Source organism: Sminthopsis crassicaudata, chromosome 1, assembly GCF_048593235.1.
Source record: "Sminthopsis crassicaudata isolate SCR6 chromosome 1, ASM4859323v1, whole genome shotgun sequence".
Lineage (NCBI taxonomy): Eukaryota > Metazoa > Chordata > Mammalia > Dasyuromorphia > Dasyuridae > Sminthopsis > Sminthopsis crassicaudata.
This window is the reverse complement of record NC_133617.1, coordinates 66,270,021-66,294,486: the sequence shown is the minus strand read 5'-3', so window position 1 is coordinate 66,294,486 and position 24,466 is coordinate 66,270,021. Positions and strand designations below refer to the sequence as shown.

Sequence of the window (24,466 nt, the reverse complement as noted above, 5' to 3'; positions counted from 1 at the left end):
CAGGCCTGAAAACCTAGATTGATAAAAAGGTTTATTGTAGGAATCTGGAAGTGAAGTTGAAGGTAGAAAGATGCCAGAAGGATACCATGTTTTGGGGGGAAGGGAATAGAGAGCTCCAGTCTGGCTCTTTTTATACCTAAAGGGGCTTGTGGGCGGTGCCCCAAGTTCTTGGCGGGCTTTTCAGATAAAGAAGAAACTGTTTGTGGGGGGTTGGGGAAACCTGAGCAGAAAGTGGGGGCTGAGAAAACCCAAGCCAGCTCAGATCTGGTGGGGGTTGGGCCCAGATATTCAAAAGGGTGCTTTTAAAGGGACCTCAACCCCCATCACTCCCAATGTACTTGTGATTTAGGGATTATAGGATTACAAATATTACAAAGCCTATTTTACAGATGTGGGAAACTGAGATTGAAAGCTGAAGAAAACTGACAAGTTCAGAAATCTAAGTGATAGATTCAGTGGTTAAACTCAGGTCTCCTTACTCTAATTATCTCTTTCTTTTAATTATAATACAGTAGTCTACAAGATGATAGGAAAAGATAACTACTACACTGAGTCCAGGTTGATGACAAACCTCTGATGCAACAAACATTCCATCGGAAGAAAGTAGTTCAAATAACATGTTACTTGAATGGGTTCTTCATTACTCAGTGAAACAGGAAACTGAGGACTTCTCAGAATAATAACTTCAGGAAATTCAAGACTGAGCACCAAGGATCTGTCAGTCATTAAGGCTCTGGGAAGAAGAGCAAAAGACTTGCTCTTCTAGCAGAAATACCTGAGATAAATTCCTGGACCTTTACTTAACTTCTTAGAAAAAAACATGACTAATCACTTAATGGCCTGGAGACATTCAAGAAATCTCCAAACTAGCTATCTCTATTTGTTGACTGAGGCAGCCTGAGGTCAACTGTCTCCTTGGTTATTCTAGAAACCTTTGCAACTCCACTGGCTTAATGGATTATGTGTTTTCCCATAAAATTATTAACCAAGGTAGATTGAATCTATAACCTAAATTTAGTTTATGAAAGTCTGATGGGTTTGAAAATGAAATTCTTTGTACAAACCTTATAATACAATGCTCATACTAGTGATGAGGGACCCCCAAAACTCACTCTCTTCTGCGCCCGTCTCTCTCTTTCTCTCTCTCTCTGACTTTGGGGGGAACCATTAAACGCTCCCCTGAGAGATCTGCCCAGGCAATCAAGATGAGATGGTTTCTTTCTGTTATCCGGGTGGGTCTGGTTGAGTCCAGGACCACTCTACTTAGCCCTAACTGGAGATCTAGATTTCTTTCTATAGGCTTCTATTGAGTTTAAAATTAGCTCAGGACCACTCCCAGTGTCCCAATCTATAGGAAATCTAGGTCTGGGGCAATAATCTCATTCATTTAAAACTTCTATTGAAAAATGTAGGTCTGATTTCAGCTCAGGCTGCCCTCAGCTTCTAGCCAAGGTTTCAATTATAAAAGGGGGCAAAGCTGGGCTCAATCCTTTGCAGCCGAGGCCCAAAGCAGCAATCATGCCAAGGGACTCTCTGCCCACTGAAAAGACATTCTCTTTCCAGCATTAACCTCTATCTCTCACCTATTTCCCTAACAGGACTATGCCCTCTTTACCTTTCTGCTGGGATTTCTCTGCTAGGATAGGATTTTTCTGCTAAAAACTTTATATCCCTCTGTCGGGACCTTGCCACCAAGGAATTCAGTCTTTTTAGCAAAGGCTGACTTCCCAATGCCAATAATAAATTTCTTTTTACCAATTTAACTTTATGGGTTCATAAATTCATTTATGAAGTACCTGCACCCACCAGAAGGGGGTCCCCACAACTCCCTGCCTGGAATCTCATTACTAGCTCAAGTAAGCATTTGTAAATCTTGTAAAACTGACCACCACCATAAACTTAGGCAAATACATCTGCAAGCATTTGTAACTGACCGCCACCATAAGCTTAGGTAAACACATCTGCAATTAGTCAACTATATCGGCCTGACTAGAATTTAGCAAACCTGTGCCACTTCCATCTAAGAAGGCAGTGAAAATAAGGAGGGGGGTGGTCATGGATTCTTGTGGTTTATGACTATATAATCAACCTTAACTTCTGTGAAATCGGCCTCCTCTCTCTGGAGAACTCTTGTTTCTCACAAGATTCTAATATAGCTTCTGTTCTTCACCTTGAGATATCTCTGAGTATTTTAAGTTTGTGTAAAGGGCTGAAACTGAGACACACTTGAATAACCATGCACTTGAGGCTAATTACCAATTAGACAATACTTTATTAGCATATGCTTGGAGAATGGCCCGGCCCATGATCCTGTGCTGCTTGATCTGTGGATGTATACAGTGAATGAAAAAAGGCATCGGAGGGTGGAGTAGGACAAGTGGGAATCACTCTTTGTAGATGGAGAGAAAGAAAGGAGGTGTGGAGATTCCTGTATCTATTCCCCTGATGGCTACCCCAAAAGATCAAGTATAAAGACTTTTGCTCATCCTGACTCTGGCTGATTCTAAGGTATCCAAGAGTGCTAACTCAGTCTTCACAAGTTCGTATTTGCCTTTACCACATTATTACAGATTTTTAAAGGGAGGCTGCATGACAGCTTATTGGAGATGTTGTAGAAGAATTTCTGAACATGTACAGGATGGGCTAGAAATTTGAAGTAAGTAATGCCTAGATTCTATGTAGAAGCATAGTATACAATCACATACTAGGTAAAATATGGGAAGGCCTGGAAAAAAAGAGTTGTGAACTGATCCAACCATTCTGGAGAGCAATTTGGAACTATGCCCAAAGGGCTATCAAACTGTATATACCCTTTGATCCAGCAGTGTTTCTACTGGGCTGTATCCCAAAAAGATCATAAAAGAAGGAAAAGGACTCATATGTGCAAAAATGTTTGTAGCAACTCTTTTTGTAATGGCAAGAAACTATAAACTGAGTAGCTGCCCATCAGTTGGGGAATGGCTGAACTGATATATGAATGTGATGGAATATTATTGTTCTATAAGAAACTAGAATAAGCAGTAAGATTTCAGAGACCCTGGAAAGACTTACATGAACTGATCTAAATGAAGTGAGTAGAACCTGGAAAATATTGTACACAATAATAAGATTAACTCTGATGGATGTTGTGGCTCTTCAACAGTTCAACAGTGAAGTGATTTAAGTCAACTCCAAAAGTCTTGTGATGGAGAGAGCCATCTGCATCCAGAGAAAGGCCTCTGGAGACTGAATGTGGACCACAACATAGTATTTTAACCTTTATGTGTAGTTATTGTTGGCTTGCTCATTTTTTTCTTTCTTATTTTCCCTCCTTTTGATCTGATTTTTCTTGTGAAGCAAGATAAATATGGAAAAGATTATTATATAATAATAAAAAACATGTTTAACATATATCAGATTACTTGCTATCTAGGGGAGAGGGGAAGAAGAACAATTTGGAACACAAAGTTTTACAAGGGTGAATGTTGAAAATTATCTGCATGTATTTTGAAAAATAAAAATTTTACTACTAAAAAAAAGAAAAGAAGAAAAATCTCCCCTTTATATTAGCGCCTATAGTCAAATCAATAAGTACTTATTAAATACCTGAAAATATTCAAGGAATGCCACGTAAAGACCAAGATGCCAAAATGAAACATTCCCTGCCTTCAAGAAGCTTATATTCTACTTGGAAATAGGAAGCAAAAGATTTTAAAATACATCAAGATAACAATAATAAAGTAACTTTAGTTGGGAAAGAGGACTAACAAATGGGGAGAACAGAAATATAAGGGGAGAAAACTTCACCTAAGAAGGTAGCAACTGAGTTGAACTTTCTTGAATTCTAAGGATTCTAAGAAGGAGAGATGAGGAGGAAGCGTTAGGAAAGGAGGAAAGAGTTTACAGGGTTAAAGTGGGAATAGAAAGAAGTTTTGCTTATGCAAAGGTATAAATGCACGAAATATAGAGTGTAGAATCTGGCCAAGGGGAGAGGGGGAAATGATAGTCCTTGTGGCTGGTATGGGGGAATAGAAATGCTAAGAGAGAGAGGCTTCCAGGCGGATAAGAATTTTTTATACTATGGGGTATTTTGTACTTTATTTTAGAGGCAATGGGGAGTCATTCAAAGTTTCTGAATAATCCAATGATAAGCAGCAATGTTATGGTCAGACCTGTGCCTTAACAGGGTTACAAATAGGGGATAAGCATTATCATAATCAGAAACTCTTAAGTCCTGACTTCCCTCTTAATATCTCTGAGATCTTGAGAAAGTTTTCTGATTCCTTTCTTTTCTCATCTGAAAGATGTGGGGGTTGGACTAGAGGATATTTTTTCTGTACCAGTCTGGAATTTTGGCTGTTCATTCAGTGTTCCTTACTCCTTCCTTCAGAGCACATGAGAAAAGAAAGGAAGGAAAAGTCACAAATCCCAGAAAAATTATCCCTAGAGTATCCAAGAGAGTAAGCAAAACAATAACTTCTGAGTATGATGAGTTCCTAAGGAACTCAGCTTCTTAAAATGTGATTTGGAACTCCATATGGGGTCCTCATAAGTGAACATGGGAGTCATGACATTATGATTCATTATCTATAATGTTTGATTTTTATGCCTAAAATTCATATACCTATATTCAGGGTTACATAAAAATTTGAGGGTCACAAGTGGAAAAAATATATATAAGAAAATGCTAGTTTAGTGTTACTCAACTGTGACATCTGAGGAGAGAGTTGATCTAATCTGAAAGGTTGACTGATACAAGTATTCAAGCAGAAGCTAATTTCCTACACTAGTGAGGGAACTTATAGCTTGGAAGACATAGAACTGAATGACTTGTAAGCAAGTCACTAATCTTAAAATTTTACAATTCTCTAAGACTTTTGCTAAATTTGAAAGGTATAGCAGAACAGCTATGAGGCTATGCCACAGAATTGAGTCTGAATACTTGCTCTGAGACTCACCCAGTTGTGTGACCAAGGACAAGTAACAACAATTCTTCATATTTAAAATAGAGATTAAAAGCATTTATACTACCTAAGTCACAGAGCTTTTTTAGGAGGGAAAATGCTTTATAAGCCCTAAAAGTAATTGTGAGATATTATCTTTATAGTATCTTGTCTCTAAGAGCAGTTTCTAGGAATGTGGGTTTAACTCTCTCTCACAATTTTAAGCATGACTCCTCTCTCAACCACCATACTGTCATCATCAGTTTCTCAGCAAAAATTCAGAGGAACAGACGATCTTAATTTTAAAAAGACTAAATGTTATTATTTTGCCTCTGACAGCTCCCTTCCAAATGCACTCATTCATTAATAAACATTTAAAATTTCTGGCCAGGAATCTGAAGTGGTTTAGGATGGAAAGGGGGAGAAATATTCTCTGCAGAATTCTCTGCTGCACCAGTTCATGCAGCCCAGCATTTTTTATTTCTGTTTTCATTTCACAAAGAGTGCTAGTCGCCTTCTGCTCTGTTCTGAAGAATTGACTTGGGGAGCAGTAATAACCCGACTGTACTGAGCAGGAGGGAATATTTATGGCCAGGCGATTTCCAACAAACTCAATTCATTTAATGAAAAATAGTGCTGGAAAGAAAGGCTTGGAATGTAATTTGGCCAAGGAGTTGCTGGAACACAGATGGTGCCTATGTTTCAGACTCCTGGCCAGCCTGAAGCTTTCCCCAGTGTCCCCATCATGTGTAGCTTAAGGGATTTGTATTGAGTAGCTTTTCAATTACTTTTCCTTAAGTAATTTTTTAAAAAGCACCTGTGTGCACCCATGGAGGAGAACATGAAGATCCACTTAATAGAGCAGATCACCTGTTGGTCCCAGAGACAGGCCAGCTTACTTCTCTGCTGAGTGACAAAGAAGACAACTAAAAGCTGCATGAAGTGCATCCTCATTGTTCCAAATTTTTAAAGACACTATGAAGTCTGTGGAACTTAGGGCTATTTTACACTGGTGCTCTCCTGGCTGGAAAGATCCTCAACTAATCTCTTTCAGAGAAGGAAGATCCAAAGAGGTTAAGTAATTTTCCTGTAGTCACAGAGCTAGTAAACAACAGAGCTGGATTCAAATTCAAGTCTCTTGACCATCTAATCCAGTGTTCTTTGTACTACAACATGCTATTTCCTGTATTTGGTATTTTAAAAGACCATTCAGAGAAACATATTTATAGTAGAAAGTGAGGGCAAAGCATTCGTAGGGCTTCTCATATACCTAGTAGCCCACTCTCCACTTTGCCTATGAAATGTAGTACAATTAACTTGAAGGTCATAGGAAAAGGGTTTGATATAGGAATTGAGGTAAGAGAAAGAGAAGAAAGATTGTGGGGGGGGAAGACAAAAAATAAAGGAGGTAGTTTATCTGATCAGTTTATCTGGACCACGACAATTGCCTCTTAACAGATCTTCCTACCGCCATCTTCTCCATTTTCCAATCCACTCTATGTAAAGTTGGCAGAATCACAGGATCACAGACCTGAAGGGACTTCGGGGATCATCAACGTCAGCTCTCTCAATTTACAGAGGAGTAAACTCAATAGCATAGTAACACTGGAATTCTGGCTCAGATATCAATACTAGATGTATGACCCTGGACAAAGCATTTGGTCTCTCTCAGCCTCTGTTTTCTAATCTGTAAAATGGAGATAATGATAGTATCTACCTCCCCAAGGTTGTCATACACTTTATTTGTAAAAGGTTTCTCTACTAAACTATGGGACTTCTATGGGAAGCCTTTCCCAATCCCTCTAAATCCTAGTGCCTCCTCATTCTTAATAATTTCCTATCTATCCTGTATATAACTTGTGTGTACATGTGTATGTTTTGGTTTGTTGCTTCTCCCATAGATTGCCTCAAGAGAAAGGACTGCCCTTTGCCTTTCTTTGTATCTCCATAGCTTAGCAAAATGATGGCATACAGAAGGTGATTAATGAATGAGGTTGATCACATCTGGGACCCAGGCAGGTTCAGTGACTTGTCTAAGCCACCCATGTGCCAACTTGTCAATGGCAGAGCTGAGATCCAAACCTTTCTTATGCAGGGAAAGCAATATTTGTTCTATTTGTCTTTCATTTTCAAAATACCTTTGGCTTAACATTTAATGTCGACCCACTTTCCAAACTGATCTCATCTCTCTCCTACACATATTCTATCTCATCAAGCTCCTCTGTACACAGATATTTACTCAATGTACTTAATTTGCCTTTGTTCTCAATGGTTTTTTTTTTGTCCCAGAAAGAGCACCTTTCTACCTTACTCCTAAGGAATTCCTACCTATCCTTTGATAATGAACTAAAATGTCACTATTTTTCTGAGCCCTTCCCTGATCCCCCTCTAAAACCAAATAAAACTGAACTATAATACAAAAATAATATAAAATAAAATAAAAAAATATAAAGTAAACATACACATCTTGTTGCTCCTGCTATACTATAAGTTGCTATAGGTAAGGACTAAGGTTTTCTCAACAAACTACAAATATTCCCAGTGCCCAGAAAAGTGCTCTGCTTAATAAAGGGCTATCAGACTGAGGCACTAAGAGATAAGAAGCACACTAGAATACTCCCAGGACAGGCTCATCAGAAGCTCCCAAATAAAAACCTAGCAACTTTGTGCCGACTACAAAATTGAGAAAGAAGGGTAAAATAATAGAGTAAAATGGTAAAGGCAGGTTATGTGAAGTCTTGCACTTGACTTTAAAAAAATCAACTCTATAAATACAAGTCAGGTGACAAGACTAAAGTAGTATGGTTTAAAGGTATAGGAATTTTGTGAAAATGCAATTGACATTTTATGGTAGCAAAAGAAAAAACAAAGAAGGTACCTTAAAAGCTATAAGTTTAGGTGATATCAAAATAAAAGATCAACAATTTTATTTAATGTATACAAGAGATATATGGACAACCTCATTGTACTCTGTACTAGCTAGACCATACCAAGAGTTACTGGGTTCAGTTTTAGGGAGCACTTTTAGGAAGAACTTTGATAAACTGAAGGCTGTCCAGAGGAAAATGATCAGGACTGGAAAGGATCTCAAGATTATGTTGGCTATCTTCAAGAAGTATCTGAAAGTTGATGTTACTAGGAGATAGGAATAATGCAAAGTCAAGGAATAATGCAAAGTCACATCTAACCTTTTGTAAGGCTAATAGGATACTTTGAAAAGTCGTGTCTTCTCAAGGTCTTTAAGCAAAGGTCAAATCACTAGTGCTCGGAGAAATAGGCAATAAAAGGAACTTGCAGTCAGAGGCAGTGTGGATTACATGATATGGCCTCCAAAGTTCTCTTCCAGCCTTGGATGATGCAGAGCTGAAAAAAAGTCTTTACAGATTATGCTTTACAACACCCTCATTTTACCAATAAATAAACAGAGGCCCTAAGATGTCCAATGATTTGAGCAAGGATCTGAATCAAGCTTCCTGCTCCAGCCCAAACTGTCTATTATTTCAAACACACAAGATGAAGGAGCCCAAACTAGAAATGAGGTTACAACAAAGAAGAAGGAAGGGCTAAAAGAGCTAATTTCTTCACATGCTGACTGGCACCATTCTCCCTTGGTTTGATAATCATCCCAAGAAGTTTGGCTGATGCAATCTTAAATAAAAACCAATAGGATGAGTGCTATGACTAGTTTTAACTGTATTTCAATACAAACACAATAAAGCTCACAAATAATTTAGTTAGTACTTTCCCTCTACAAGTTAAAATGCAGAAATAGCCTGGCATTCCTCCTGCCTTCATACTGTGGCTCTGTCCGCAAAGGGGCAGTAAGAGTAAAACAGAGCTTAGGGAAAGGAAGAAATAGAACCAAAACAAACCTCACCCATATTTGTTTTCCTAAAACAGTCTTAAATGTTCTCTTTTTTCCCCCTTTGTGTCTGCCCTCTTCCTATTCCTTGATACCAATGTTTGTATAGAGAACTACTGTAGTTACTGAAATTAAAGCTGAGTGTTCTCAACTCCCTTCTTGCAGCTTAGCATTCCCCTGTCAGTCTTCAAAGCAGAGATGGAAAACTCTCTCAAAAGGGAATTGGTCTATGTCATTACTTCCTAATGGAGAAATTAGGGACAAATAGAAAGGGAGGGGAGAAAAGGTCTTGAAAGACCTCCTACAGTATTGAGAGCACCCTAGAGTCCACTGTACTTTAACTGGTACATAAAGTGCAAAGAGACCAGCCCTTCTAAGGCGCTAGGGGCCTTCACTGCCCTGAAAAGCTCTAGAAGAACTGCAGAATAATGAGTATTGAACCCATTTGGGAGACAGTCCCTTTGCCAATCCATTCCAGCAAAAAGCTGGGATGGCTGATAATTATTAAGCCTTACTATCTGGAGGCAAAGCAAGAAATCCTTGCAGTTAAAGCCCAGAACAAGTACTAGCAGGCTGATGATGAACCACTGTCACTGAAAGGTATTGCCAGGATCTCAAAGACAGGAAGCAACAGACTGATATCAAACCTCAAGGATTTGGTGGGGCTCTTGACTCTCAAACTGTTTTGATAACAACTTATATGTATATGATTTAAGGTTTGCAAATACTTTCCTCTCAGCAGCTGAATTAGTATTAACTTTAATTTACACATGGAGAGAGAGATGAAGAATTTCATATTCAACCCAGAGCTAGTATCTCAGATGAGATACCCATAGCCCCTATCTCCACAAACTGCCTGATCTTGCTTGCAGTAACAGAATAAATATGTCTTGATTCAGGAATGATTACACATTCTATTTGAAGTCAGCATACTTTAACAATGAAAATTAATCTGAAGTTATAGGAGTACACAAATACTATGAACCCTAATACCTCTCCCTCTCCCTCTCTATCCTAACATACGAAAAAGGAAATCAACCTCTCTGCTGTGCTTTGCATCAGTAGAGGCCTGACAACTTGGCAAAAAGCACCTCAAAAAGCCCTTGACAGCTCTTCTGAGCAGAGCTAACTGTGACAATTTAATTAATCAGTTGAATGTTTTTTAATGCCTCTCACTTTACTCAGAACAAGAACTGCTTAAAAACATGAACTAGCATCAAAGAATCAAAAGCGCTCCTTTCTCTGTTCCCCAGAATTCTCACTATGGGCACAAAGAATAGTCAGGCTTACCTGGAGACCCTGTAACCTAGTCAAAGAGATATCAGGAGATTCACAGGACTGACTGCAGCAGGTAATCTCAAACTTGCTACCTAATTCTTTTCACTAATTCTGTTAGCATAAAACAACTATCAAACTCATATAACCAAAAATGGCCATATCCTTCCTTCCTCAAATTTCCTTATAGATCTCTGTCTAGATCTCTCCTATCACAGTCAACCTTATATTGATTATTTGTGTAAATGTTCTATGACCTTCAACTAGGAGATCATAAGCTCCTTGAAGGCAAGAATTGTTTTTTCATCTGAGTCTCCAGTACTCAGCAAAGAGTCTTTTAAAAAACATAGGCTTAATAATCTGCTGAATTTAAAGATTACTAGTTAGGTAAATGTAAATTTTAAAGCCACAAACAAAATTAACTGATTGTTCTAAACCCTGATCTGTCACTGCCTACCCACCCTCTTCCCCAACTCTAAAATATCTTCCCACATATTAATAACCTTTACTGAACTGTTAAAAATTGAATTGGTCAAAATGCCAATTTGAAAACATTAAGCAAGCTGTCATTTTGTTTTATGATCACCAATTAAACACAATATGGAGATGCATTTTTAGTAATGTATCAAATGTAGTCACAATCAATCACTTCTTCTGAAAGTCATCATGAGAGAAAAAAAATTTGTGAACTATAAAGACCAAATAAAATTCGCTTTGCTTAGTCAAATAACATCCAGCTTCTCAGAAGTAGTCATGATTATTGAATTACTGAAACCTAGTATGTAAGATAGATAGAAATGCCTAGTTTTGATGTTCAGATTCTTCCAGGCCACCCAATCTCACAATTCTCAAGGTAACACATCTCAAAAAATAAAAGTATTTTAAAAATAAAGCAAAACAAAACAGAACAAAAAAAAAAAAACCCCTCAACTTATTAAAAATAAGAGGCTACATTTAGTTTGGGCTTTAAAGTATTTTAAAACTGTCCTTATTCACTAAAATAAATCTACATATTTATTTAAGATAGATTATAATCCACTGCTCCTATATTCACTTGGCTAAATTTACTTAAGAAGTGATGTTCCAAATCCCAAACCTTTAAGTGGTCTAAATGCTGCCATATGAGAGTGGAGTGAAGACTCTTCAGGGACTAATAACCCACTTTTTTTTCTAGCACTTTAGTTTACATTTATTATTATTAGCCAGAGTTCACATATTTTGCATAATTTTCCTACAATTTACTTAGATTCCTGTGGGTCCAGCTGTGAGCAGAGATGGAAAAATAGTTTCCCAGTTTTTCAGTATCTATATCTCTTGGGATTTCTTAAAAGGCCAGCTAATAAGTTAGAACATTCGCTTATCCATTACTTTTTTTTTTTTTTTTTTTTTTGAGGAACCACTATATTAGGTACGTGTTATTAATGGTAACAAACATGTGCTGCTGGATTTGGGAAGTGAGGGCCGGAGACCATAATTACTGTAAGTCTGAGTTAGAAGGAAGTCAGTTAAAAATGTGATTTTAGAGAATCATAGATGACTCCTAGAATGTTAGGAGTTGAGAGGAACTAGATAAAACATTGAGTTCCATGTATAACTCTCCAAATACCTGAAGACAGATTTCATGGCTACCCTGAATCTTTTCTTCTTCAGTATATACACTCCCAGATCCTTCAACTAAACATGATATTGAGGTCTAGCACCATCTTACTTGCCCTCCTATGTATACTCTGCAACTTATCCATTATCTTCCATAAAACATGACATAAAACATATTGTCTGACTAAATGAAAGTATGTTCTTTAATTCCTGGACATTATATTTGTCTTAGCTTTATTTATTTCAAGTCATTTGCTGAGTTTCTGTTGCTTTGATCTATCATGAAAGTGACTTGGATCTTTGAGGGTATGCCAGTAGAATATAAGCTCTAGAAGGCCCTACATTGCTAGAAGACCTTCAGATATTGTCCTAGAGATGGATAGTGTATCTTCTGTCTAATGACCAGTCTAATTAAGTTAAAATAGTCTTATAAGTAAAAGATTGGTCAAAATAAGAGAAGAATATTTTGTGTGATAGCTCAAATAAACCATTTACAAAGGCATGGAGGGGATAAAATCTCTGATAGTGGATGAAGGAATGACAGCACTGAAATCACAGATCCTTTAAGTAAATACTCTCAAATCAAAAACCACTGAAGAATTAAGTTTTTATTTTCAGATATGCATTATAAAAATAAGAAGGGAAATTCATATATATATATATACATATATATATTTTAAAAGTAAAGATTAAAATGGAAAGACAATTCCCATAATGTTTCATAATCATCAAGTCCTTTAAGTTTCAAGAATGATTCAACCTAGACATTGAATGCTCTTTAATTTCACAGATGTTTATGTGATTTGGAAAAATGTTGCAGACTTTAGAATGAATTCTGAAAATATATTTGTGAAAATGCAGAACAGGAAAAAAACCCTGTTTGAAAATTTTTTCTTGCTAAGAAATGATGTGTACCATATTTGAATCATTATCAATTCTAAACTGTAAGTGTGAATGTAGTTTATTGTAAAAAGCTTGGTCCCTGCTTTGAATAGGCTGATAACATAATTGGGAAGATAAAAATACAAGAAAAGAAAAGAAAAATGCAAGAAAAAAATTGGAGCTTATATTTATTTCTCTCCCTCCCTCCCCCACCTCTTTTTGTGATTAAAAAAAAAAAAAAAAAAAGTCTTGTGTAAAGAAGAAAGACAAGGAAGGGAAAAGGAAAGATTATAATTTAAGTGGTACTATTTTGCCTATAAAATAACTTCTAGAATTACATAATAGAACAACTTTTCTACGCAGATAAACACACACTGTCCCACTCCATTTCCAAAAATAATTTTTATGACTGTTAGAAACTAATGTTTTCTCCAAAGCCTCTCAAGGCTTTGAGAGCAGTTAAGGAAAATTTCACTCACTGTATTAGTCTAATTGGTAATGCTCTTCCCCTAAAAATCTTTCTGGTTGCCCATAATTGATGTTACTTTTCATATATTTTTCTCTTTCAAAACTTTTTTCAACTTTTTTCCCTTATGAGTACCCTGTATAACAAATGTGGGACACAGAGCACTTAAAATTTAATTGAATGTTATCTAAAATTGATATGTCTAAGTTATACCAGGACAACTGCTAATAACTTACTCTTTGTAAGGGGTAGAAATAGCAAATTAAAATATTTACATGATGGGCAATATACTCAAGTTATTTTTTCCCTTGTGACAACGACTGGGGTTTTAAAACAATGGAATCATCAGAATCAGACTATATATATCAAAGAATACCAGTTAGAAACATGTGAGTTTGTTAAAAACCACTTCTTATGGGTTTGTGGTTAACATTCTCTCTAAATAACTAAAGATAAGTATATTACACATATCTATGTTAGTGTTGATGTCTTATCCTTTTAAACTATAAAGTCAACGAGAATAGGAACTATGTCTTATCTAAACCTTTTACCTCAGCTATTCCTAACTTAGTTCTATACACACAGTAGGCATATAATGCTTGCTGAACTGATGCTATGACTTATGAAAAATTAATCACCTTCATTGTCTGTGATAAGGACTTTTCTTCCATGTTTCTACTTCTCCAAGTCCAACCCAATAAAAACTCCTTGAAGAGAGGAACTATTTTAATTGCTTGTATTTATTCTCCCCCCCCCCCCTTTCTTTCTTTTTGGAAAAACCTAGCACAGAGACTAGAAAAGAACAGGTACTTAATAAACGTTTTGAACCTCAACTCACACATCTTCCAGGAAGCTTTTCTTCACCATGTGAGCAAGTGATTTTTCCTTCCATTGAATTTAGAGCACTTACTTCTCTGCTACTCCTCTTGACATTCATGTGCCTTACTATGACAACCCTAGGAACACAGGATTAAGAGCTAAAGAGACCTCCAAGGGATAATCTAGCCCAATCATCTCATTTTTACAGAGAAAGAAATTGAGGCTCAGTGAAGGGATAAGATGTACCTGACACATAGGTGGGATTTCAAACTATGTAATGTAACATGAAAACCAGCATACTCTCTACTATTTCAGAATGACTCTTACACTGTTGTATTGTTACTGAATTTTTTTGAGTGTCAGTGTGCATATCTTATTGTCCCAACTAGAAGTTAAGAAACTTGAAGGCAGGGAAAATGTCAATCCTTTGTCCCCAAGGAACCTAGCAGAGTATAAGCATATACTCAAATATGTAATGAATCAATGAATTTACAATGACTAGGCGTATGAGAGGGGCAGAACACTTCTAGAAGGAAGTGTTAACAACTGATGAAGCTTCAATTTACAATGACAAACCATATAAATAGTTTTGTAAATGTAATTACATTTTATTACATTTATTAATACATTAAATAAATTCACATTTGTAAATACTCTTTGCCTCAACTGACTTAAATGCTCCAAAAGATGGTTGTTGCCCTTTTCCAAGGGATAAGGAAAAGTAAATAGTCCTGGGACTGTGGAGTCTTACCAGGAACATGGCTGAAGTGCTATGCCTTCAGTTGTGTGCAGACCATTACTGCCATCTTGCCCCAACTAACAGGAAATAGCACCATCAGGATACTATTCCTTCTGCTGGGCTTCCTAAGGGGATTAAGTCCTTTTACAGAGGCAGCAAAGAGCTAAGAGTGGCAGGGTCACCAAATGCATAGACCATGACTAAATAGCAACATGAAGGCTGCACACTTGTCACATCCAACTGACAAATGAAAAAATTTACCAGAGTTTGGGGACTCAGGGATCTAATCTAAGAATCTTTGCTTTTCCCTGGCTGTCTCTCATTTGGTGCCCAGATTTCTATACCAAAGTGCTAAGGAACAAGAATGGCTGTCACCATGTGCATGAAAAGACTGACAGATCAAACAGCAGAATATTCATAATCAGAGTCTCCTAGGAATAGCTGGCAATTTCAGTGGAAAATGAGAAAAAATGTTTTAGGGCTTGTAGTTTGCCTCTGGTTACAGGAATCCAGACTCCAAGATTGCAACAAGTAGATTTTTAAAAACGAAATATTGTAATGTTTATATTATTCACACACACACACACACACACACACACACACACACACACACACACAGAAACACAGGCAACACCGAAGATGAATTTTATACTTCACTGTCACTCAGCAAATATTCCTTCTCTACAGATAAGCAACAGTACCCCAAGGTAATACATTCTGCGTTACAGCATTAAATTAATGGACTCTGTTTTATGTTGTTACTGTTTGAGACGTCAGGAAAAATGCCTGAATGAACATAGAAAGATTCCCACAGATTGTAATAAGCTATATAAAATCTCAAAGGTTGACCTAGTTAAATGCTGATTGGGTTTAAACACAAAAACAACAAAAAAAATGTGTACACTTTGTCTAGTACTAATCCAGAGTGACCTGAAAGGTTATTTCTGAGGAACCCACTACCCTTATGTTCTCACCATACTCCCTACCTTTTCATCTGATATTTCTTATGGCAATTTCCCATTTGAAATGGACGAGAAAGCATTTTTTAAAACTGTCCAAATAAAAGTATGAAAGCTGGTTTACTCTCAACAAACCTTTGGCCTGAAAGTCAATTGTTCATACAATCCATGAGATAGATTAACCTCTTCTCCGAATATAGAGGCAGAAGCAGCCACTCCTGTTACTAGGAAACATCAGCTTCTTCACATTATTCCCTTCCAGAGAGTTTCAAAATGAAATAAAATTTAACCTTTACAGAGGAATAAATATTAATACTCAATAAAATTGCCAAGATCTTATTACTTACCATTCTTATTGCAGTATATTTGCAAAACACTCTATAAGCTCTTATTACTTTTTTCCATCACAGATAGAACTGAATAAAGATCATTCCTATCCCCATTTCATAGACAAAGAAAAAAGCAGCCACAGACTAAGCAGCTAACAAACCCTAACTCCCCAACCAACTTAACATGTTAGTCAACATCCAAAGTTTTAGAGAAGGGGGAAAAAAATCAATATTCTGAAATGAATGGTTCAAATAGCACATACTATTCAGAGTTGGACAATTCTCTTTAGGGAGAATTTGGTCCAGGCTCACAAAACATTCAGGAACCCCTAGTATAGACACCCTGCCCTGAAGTCACATGGCTTCCTTAAGGATGGCTCAAAAGAGATCAGAAGCTTACTACCTTTTAAGGCATTTGTTTCATTGTTGGACAGTTCCCTTCTGTTTCCTCCCAGAAACAGAAAATAAAATAAAATAAAATAAAAAATAAACTCTTTTGTGGAAGGAAACCTGAAATAAGAGGTCTATCCCCTTTGGCAATATGAAAGGTGAAAATGACACATTTTTCTACAGGGCTCTGTAGTTTACCAATAAGTTTCCTTGTGATGTAAGTAGTCCAAGTACTATTATCTTTCAGTCATCATCCTGAAAGCTGAACACAGAAAAGGTTTGTCCCCAGGTCAAGCTATTTATAAGTGCCCCAGTCAAGATCAGAGTATAAGCTTCTCATCCTAGGCTCTCTGCTCTTTCCAAGTATAAGAGCTTAACATTCTCTGGAATCTTTTGTTAAATGTTAACTTTACAGAGGGGACCTTTGTATAATATCAAATCTAGAGATTATCACAGTGTATATGTGAGCTAAAACTCAGCAAGAAATGTAACAATTTGTACAAAGTGAAAAGAAGGCTTTGGAGAAAATCAGATGGTTCAAACCCTGGCTTTGCTACTTTACCACCTATGTGACTCTGAACCCTAATTCTCTGAAGTCCTGCCTCAGTTTCCTTCTCTGGAAATTAAATGACCTCTGTGGTTGCTTGCAATCTTTAAATCTACTGCTCCTAAGATCCTTTCCTAATGACAAAGATTGTCATTAGCTGTTTGAATTTGTTACTATCTTCTATTATGGCCTCTGCATTTGTCACTTTATCTTTTATAAATCATAATTTCATTTAAAATTACTGAAATCGTATAAAATGGGTCATTTTAACAAATGGTAGTAAAACATAAAACTCAGGGCATACCAAAATCCAGACACCTTTTAGCACTTTCCTTGCTAGACAGATAGGTTTTGCAAGAGTGAATGTTGAAAACTATTTTTGCATGTATTTTTAAAAATAAAAAGCTATTCTTATTTTTTTAAAAAAAGAATTCTAATTCTTCTGAGGCATTAAATTAATTATCCTGGCCTCATTAGTATAGTATTACAATCAACTGATCTGGAGAAACTTAACAGAATAGAGGAAAAAGATTCTAGTTGCATTAAAATTTAGTACAAACAATCAAAAAACAGGTGAGACTGACAATGTATTGTTGACTTAGTACAGAATGTCAACATTAAAAGAGTTCTCCAGAGAGCTCTAGTCCAATTCTCTTATTTTATAGATGATAAGACCGATGCCCAATGAAATGATTTGCCTAAGATCACACAAGACAGTAGTACAGCTAACATATTAGAATCCAAGTATACTTAACCAGGTGCAATAATCCTTCCACTTAATTATCTTCCAAAAGAAAAGCATAAAAAAACAAAGCCTAGAGAAGGTCTGATCTATAAAAGCAGTTTGATTAATAACCATGTTTGACACCAGTGTCATGAGCAAAGTCCTCTGCAGCCCCAGATATAAAAATGCCAAGATTAATTTGAAGGAGGTGAAGTAGACAGTTCCATATAATACAATAACTTCACCTCTGTGAAGAGGTGTTCTGAACAGAATAAAAATGGTTAGTGATAATATTTGGTGCTTCAGGTATGGATTCACAGGAAAGAACATTTCAGTAAAGGAGGTAGGTAGAAATTCTGGAAAAAGCAATGGACCTCAGATTAGACAGGCTAAGGAGATGGAAGTGAGATAGCCAAAAGTAATAGCCACTACTGACTTTTTTTTAAAGACTCAGAGAAAACATTTCATTATTGATGTCAGGAGGAAAGGGAATTATCCTTTGTTGCTAGTAACTTATGGGAATAATTCCAGAAGAGTAAAGGGAAAAAAAAAATCCAAGTGTGCCTCCATCTGTCATTCCCTATTCTCCAGATTTCCAAAATCAACATGCATCTCACCCCAGGAAGCAAAAGGGCTCCCATAGGTATTTCCTACCATTTTGGGTAAATATTGCCCTATATGCACATACGCTCACACCCTCTGAATCTTTCATCCTACTGTCCCCTATGAATACTTTATGAAACTTTCATTTGTATTGGGCTCCATTGCCAATAGGTTAGATAAGAATAATTTGCACTAAGGTATTAATGACTATTCCTAACAACTTGTGGGGAGGGAAGATATTTCTATTTTGGTAAAAAGGGCAATTAGTGTGAATTGCAGGGGTTTGGGGCAGTTACTAGGGAAACCTGTAACCTCCAGGAATGCAATGACAGTAGCTCCTCTGCAATGCCAAGCACAATCATTTACAGCCAGTGCCTGATAAATATTTGCTAAATTAATGAATAAAGACTATTCTAGTATCCCTCAGAAAACAAATGAACCTATGAAAAATGCCAAGGACTGCAAATGATAGAAGCAGTCTTTAAAATAATATATAAGTTTTAAAATATGAGCTGAACTGCTGTGAAATAGAAGTCTCTAATTTGAATGCCATTTGCTCTTAATTAGAGACTATGTTTTAAAGCACTGTGAACCAAGATTAGAATTTTACATTAAAAATATTAAGTGAGGGAAAAGAATAAGCAGCTACCCACCTAAAGGAAAAGTATTAAATGTGATTCAATAAAATTTTAATAAAACCAATTTCTGACTATGGGAACTCCACTGCAATGTTTTTGATAGATATTTCCTGAGCAATGCACAGAACTAAGTACCATGTATCCAACTATAATATAATGTTTAGTAGGGACTAGGAAAAAACATGATTTTCAATGCTCTCAAATCATTATTAACACATTTACTAAGTACATACTATGTACACAGCATTTTTTAGACCTATCTTTGAGGAAAACCAAAAAACTATATGCTCAAGATATTGGCATCTTTCATTTAGTATTACTAAAAATGTGGCATCAAGCAAAAGCATTGCCACAAAGAGGGCAATTAGTTCCAAAAGAACACTATTATAAATGAGGTTTTGAATGTACTGACACTGAAGGAAAATCATAATGCCTGGGTTCAAAACATGAACATGTTATTAAGTATCCAAATTTGTATGTCTGATAAATGACTGAAAATTAGAGGGATTTTTTCATGACATTACTATGGATTATAGGTACAGGAGATTAATACTGGAAAAAGAAAAAGCTATTGGTTGAGGTGACTTTATGCAAGGACAGTTGTATTTTGATAAATTTACTTTGAAAAAATACATAAATGCAAGATACCATTTAGCATTATCAAGATTTCCCAGCATTTTTGTAAATTTGCCCCCAGTAAAGCAATTGTAAATACAGTCTTTTCTCTTTCCATTGCTACTCCAAAAGAGTCTTTCAACTATTTGTGATGGTTTTCTGAACTGCTACTATGGTTGCAAAAGCTGGAAATATAAGGCAACTAATCATAAACGGGTTTTGATTTTTCTTTGAAAATTCTGAAGAGACATACAACACTTTTCATTCACCAAAGAGAGAAAACCTATAGCATAGCTAGCTATGTATGTAACATTACCAGCAGTCAAAGTTCACCTTTAGTACAATTAGAGGGCACTGGACTGGAATTAGGCATTCTCAATTAACTTCCCTGGCCCTGTTTCCTCAACCAAACAAGATGACTAATGAAAGAATCTATCATTAATCACAGAATCAAACAAAAATACAACTAAAGTGCTTTGCAAGCTCAAATTATACTACATTAGTTATTATTACTGCTCATATCCTTCCATGGAAGGTAATGTGCCGATTTTAAAAGTCCTGTTTGAAGAAATTATAGGAAATGGCGGTGTACAAAGCTGGAGTTAGGGCAAAGGACAGGAGGGAAATGAACAAAATAGGAAGAAAGGAAAGGGAAAGCTGAAACAAGGATGGGGAAAAATTCTCTCATATCAACAACTGTTACAACAAAACATTCACCAAAAACAGAAATATTTTCTTGTGCTAGCAAATGACTCACTGTGGACCTGGTAGGCTCTCTGTATACTACAATTTGCTACTCTTGAGTCCAGCAAATGCTTTTCCCTAGGTCTTCTCTACATCATCATCTCTCATTCTAACAAAAAGTCATCTAGCACTTCATTGTGTAACACTGAACACTGCAAAAAGGAAAAGACGGGGCAGTCATGTGGAAATCTCTGGCCCTTGCGAACGAGGCGAGCACAAAAACATAGTCTGCTTTGGAAGGAGGACAAAGAAAAGGGAATGTAGGGGCAGCAGCTGATTCCAGCAGGAAAAAGGAGATATGAACAAAATAATTCAGCATCACCTCTTCTATGTTATCAAAGTGCTTAGAAATGACTAGTCATCTTGTCAGTTCATTGGAAGGCACTGTTGATCACAGCTAATCTGAATGAAGAATGCTTCTTTTGAATTATTATGAAGCGTTGTGAATTTATTTTGTGCACTCATTCAATGAGTCCCCAGGCACTGGAATAATTAGGACAACCTCTTGAAATCCATTACACTGGTATTTGGTTCCTATTCATGGGTTTATTATTTTTTTTAATACTTATGTAGGGTTACAGGAAGGACTTCTAACACTAGCCTCCCTACTTCAAATCAGAAGATTCTAGTCTCTCTGATCCTGACGAGATAAAACTTGCTGATAGTAAATCAAGATGCCTTAATTTTGAAAAATACACACTGTTAAATAGATAAAAACAAGTGATGGTAGGAGGGAAGGATTTGGTCCATGAAAAGAACACTGAACTTGCCATCAAAAGACCTAGATTCAAAGTGCTGCTCTTTACTTAACTGACTCTAATAAATCACTTTGCCACACACTCAGATAGCTTGTATTTGTCCATTGATAAGGGCTGGGGACAATTTTTGGCTTTTTTTTTTTTTTTTTTTTGGAATCCTCAGGGATTAGTAATGTGCCTGGCCCAGACTATGTGTTTTTAAAAGAGATTGTTGCATAATTTAGTTGCAATCTATTTACAAGGAGTCATTTTTCAACTTAGAGCACCTACCCTACAGTTGCTTTAAGTTCTGCCAAGTTGAATAGCAATGGTGGACTTCTCCTATTCATCAAAAAACTTGTAACACTTGGCCCTCTCAAACATTTTAGGAAAGAAATATGGCACTAGCATCTTCTTAAAGGAATATTAGTCTTAACGTGCTATTTTGACAGTTAGTATTAGCTGTTTCTGCACTCTAGGTGAAGCCGCATTATACCCAAAAGGTCCCAGAAAGCAGCAGTCCTTAGAGCTAAAATTTTAATATTATTTTTTTAAATTTTGGTTAAAATTTTTTTCTATTAATCTTTTTGTTCTTATACCATCTGTATTTCCCAATATATTCCTCTCTTTCCTTTCTTTTCCAGAGAGTGATCTTTTTAATAAAGAATAAAAACAGAAGAAATAAAAATAAAAACTAAAACACATATCCAAGACAGTGTCTCACTTGTTTCTATGCCTGTGCACTGGCCAAGTCCCTGCACCTGGACTATGCCCCCTGCTCACAGAACTCCCCTCTTCCTTTAAGGAGCAACTCAATAAAATCACTTTCTAGTCTGTGAGTTCCTTGCAAAAAGCGCATTTCATTTATTCCCCAGCAACTAGCACAATGTCTGATTCTGGTAGGGGGTTAATAAAGTGTTTAATGTCAAGTGATCGTAGTCATTGTGTAGATTTTTTTTTTTTTTTAGTTCTACTTACATTACTTTGCATAAATTCATAAGCCTTCCCATGCTTCTTTGTATTTATTATATTCATCCTTTCTTTCAGCACAGTAATATTCCATTTCATTTATATATAAAACTTGCTTCTCTATTCCCCAATCAAGGCTCATCTACTTAGTTTCCAGCTCTTTGCAATTATAAAAAGCTAATCTGGAAGTATATGTTGCTGTCCTTCAATTGTGTCCAACTCTTTGTGACTTTGTGGTGATAGTATAATATGTCAATACTGTCCACAGGATTTTCTCCACAAAGACAATGGAGTTCTTCTCCAGTGAATTAAGTCAAACAAAGGTTAAGTAAATTGCCCAGGGCTCACAGAGCTAAGAAATGTCTGATGCTGAAGTTGAACTCGGGTCTCCCTGATGCCTAAGTCCAGTGCTCTGCCCTGCACCACCTAACTCACTCCTAGAAGCATATAAAGCCTTTCATTTTGTCACTGACTTCTTTGGGATATATGCCTAGCATTGGGATCACTAGGTAAAAGAAATAAGTATTTTCATCACTTTCTTAAATAATTCCAAATTATTTTCTAGAATATTTGAATCAATTTATAACTGCACCAACAAGTTTCTGTCATTTTTCATTGCAGAAAATTAGTGTTACATGATGAGTTAAATGGTCATTCATCAGCTAATCTAGGAGTCCAATCACTATTTTTAATATTTAACACTAGAAACAAACATTCATGGTTCTATTTGTAAAGGTGAAATCTAAGTCCAAACAACTTCATTACAGGTGAACTTTTTAAACTTGCAATCCATTTGTAAATTCAAACAATATTTTCTCAGAATCCTGGGTCCATGAAGGGTTAAATGCCCAAAGAATTAGGGAAAAATTCCAAAAATGTATACTGAGTGTTTACTAGCTGGTGGTTCATAACTTGTGTGATGGAAGATGAGTCTTGGCCCCCTGTTTCTGGTGTAATTACCAGCAATGCAGCAAGACTTAATAACAAACCAGTTCATTAGGAAATCCACTGGAAACACTACAGCATTTCATAAACAAAACAATTAGGCAAAGATTTCCAAAGGCTCCCTCTCGTCCTTGGCTGCAGGGCCTACTATCCAGCCACATTTCAGCTGCTTCCATACTGCTCCATGCAGTATGCAGGATGGTAAATTAGCTGTGAATGGAGGTGGGGGTTGACTTTCAAAAGGGAAGGTCAAAATCTAGAGCTAAAACCATCAGTTTCATATATTAAAAAAAGAAAACTAGAATTCAAGGTATAAGATACTTAAGTGTGATGAAGTATGAAGTGATGTTTTAGGGGATCTTTCTTCATACTGACCAGTTCTCCATCAGAACATTCTTAGAATGCAGTTTCCATTTTCAAATCATGCAATTTGTCAGACAAAGTTTGGGGTTCAAGGGACCTTGGTTTGAGTATTGATGAAACCAAACCACAAACCTCTGTGACTCTGGACAAGTAGCATTTATGCTCTCCGACCTTCAAGTTCCTTTTAAAATGAGGAAATTCTTGGACTACTAGACTCATAATAGAATTAAATGAATGAAAAGTAATCAGAGTATGGCTGTATAGTGGAAAGAGAACTGGTTTTTAGAATCTGAGGTCTAAAGTTCAGACTCCTGCTTTAGAGTTGATCAGTGTGGCATTGCAGTTAGACTGATGGCCATGTACTCTAATTTTGATACATTCCTATCCATGAGCATGAGTAAGTTGGAACTCCTTTGAGCCTCAGTTTTATCATGAGGCAATAATACGATAAAGATCTACTATACAGACATACTGTAAAACTCAAGTGAAACAAAGTACATAATGGCCCATTGCAAACCTTAAAGTCTCCTTAGTACTCTCAATTCCTATGAATAATTATTCCTATCTACAGGATCTTGGCACTTATATATAGCTCTTGTATGCACTAATTATTTGTAAAATATGTAAAATCATAATATAGAATCTTAGAGTTGGAAGGGTCCCAAAACATCATCAAGTATAATCCCCTCATTTTAGAGATAAGAAAATGAGGCTTGTAAAAAGATAGTATCTTACCAAGGGTTATAACTGATATGGTCAGACTTGAGGTCTGACTTTGGGTCAAGTTTTGGTAGATAACACTGACAGTCTGCACTAAAGAGTTTTGAACTACAATGAGTTGGGCTGATTGGGTATCTAAATTAAAACTGACATTAATATGGTGAGCTAAGGATAGAAGAGGGTTGAGGGGAGAAATTATGTGGGGATAATAGGGAAGAGAGAGGTGCTGGGTTGCTTGAGAAGAGGTATGTAATGTTCTTCTCTAAAATATAATGTTCTCTGGGAGCAGGTTTCTTGGGGGACTTCTGGAGGCAGCCTTTGTTTCAGTTCAGTATAATAATCACCCCAAATGCAGCTAGGAGTTAAAGAAGGGATCCTTTATTTTTTCTTTCCGAGTATTGTCTCCTTCCTTGAGCCTGGTTAGCTTTCTTAAAGGCCTCTCTCTCTCTCCTTGGTTCCGAAAGCTCTTGCCGCTAGACCTTTGCCTCTGCCAGCTTCAGCATCTAGCTCCCTTGGAATGTCTCCAGCCAGCACAAAGGTAGAAGTTGGAATGAATTTGTCTCCTCCCCCTGAGAGTGGGCTTGAGACCTCCTCCTTATATATACTCTCTTAAAGGTGTGAA

The 24,466-nt window shown here is 36.6% G+C and overlaps 1 protein-coding gene across 5 annotated transcripts in view; it reads right to left on the bottom strand.

Annotated features, from left to right (window-relative positions):
* KDM4B (lysine demethylase 4B) overlaps positions 1–24,466 on the bottom strand; it is a 273,807-nt gene that overhangs the window by 69,566 nt on the left and 179,775 nt on the right. The gene's annotated exons all lie outside the window — the stretch shown is intronic.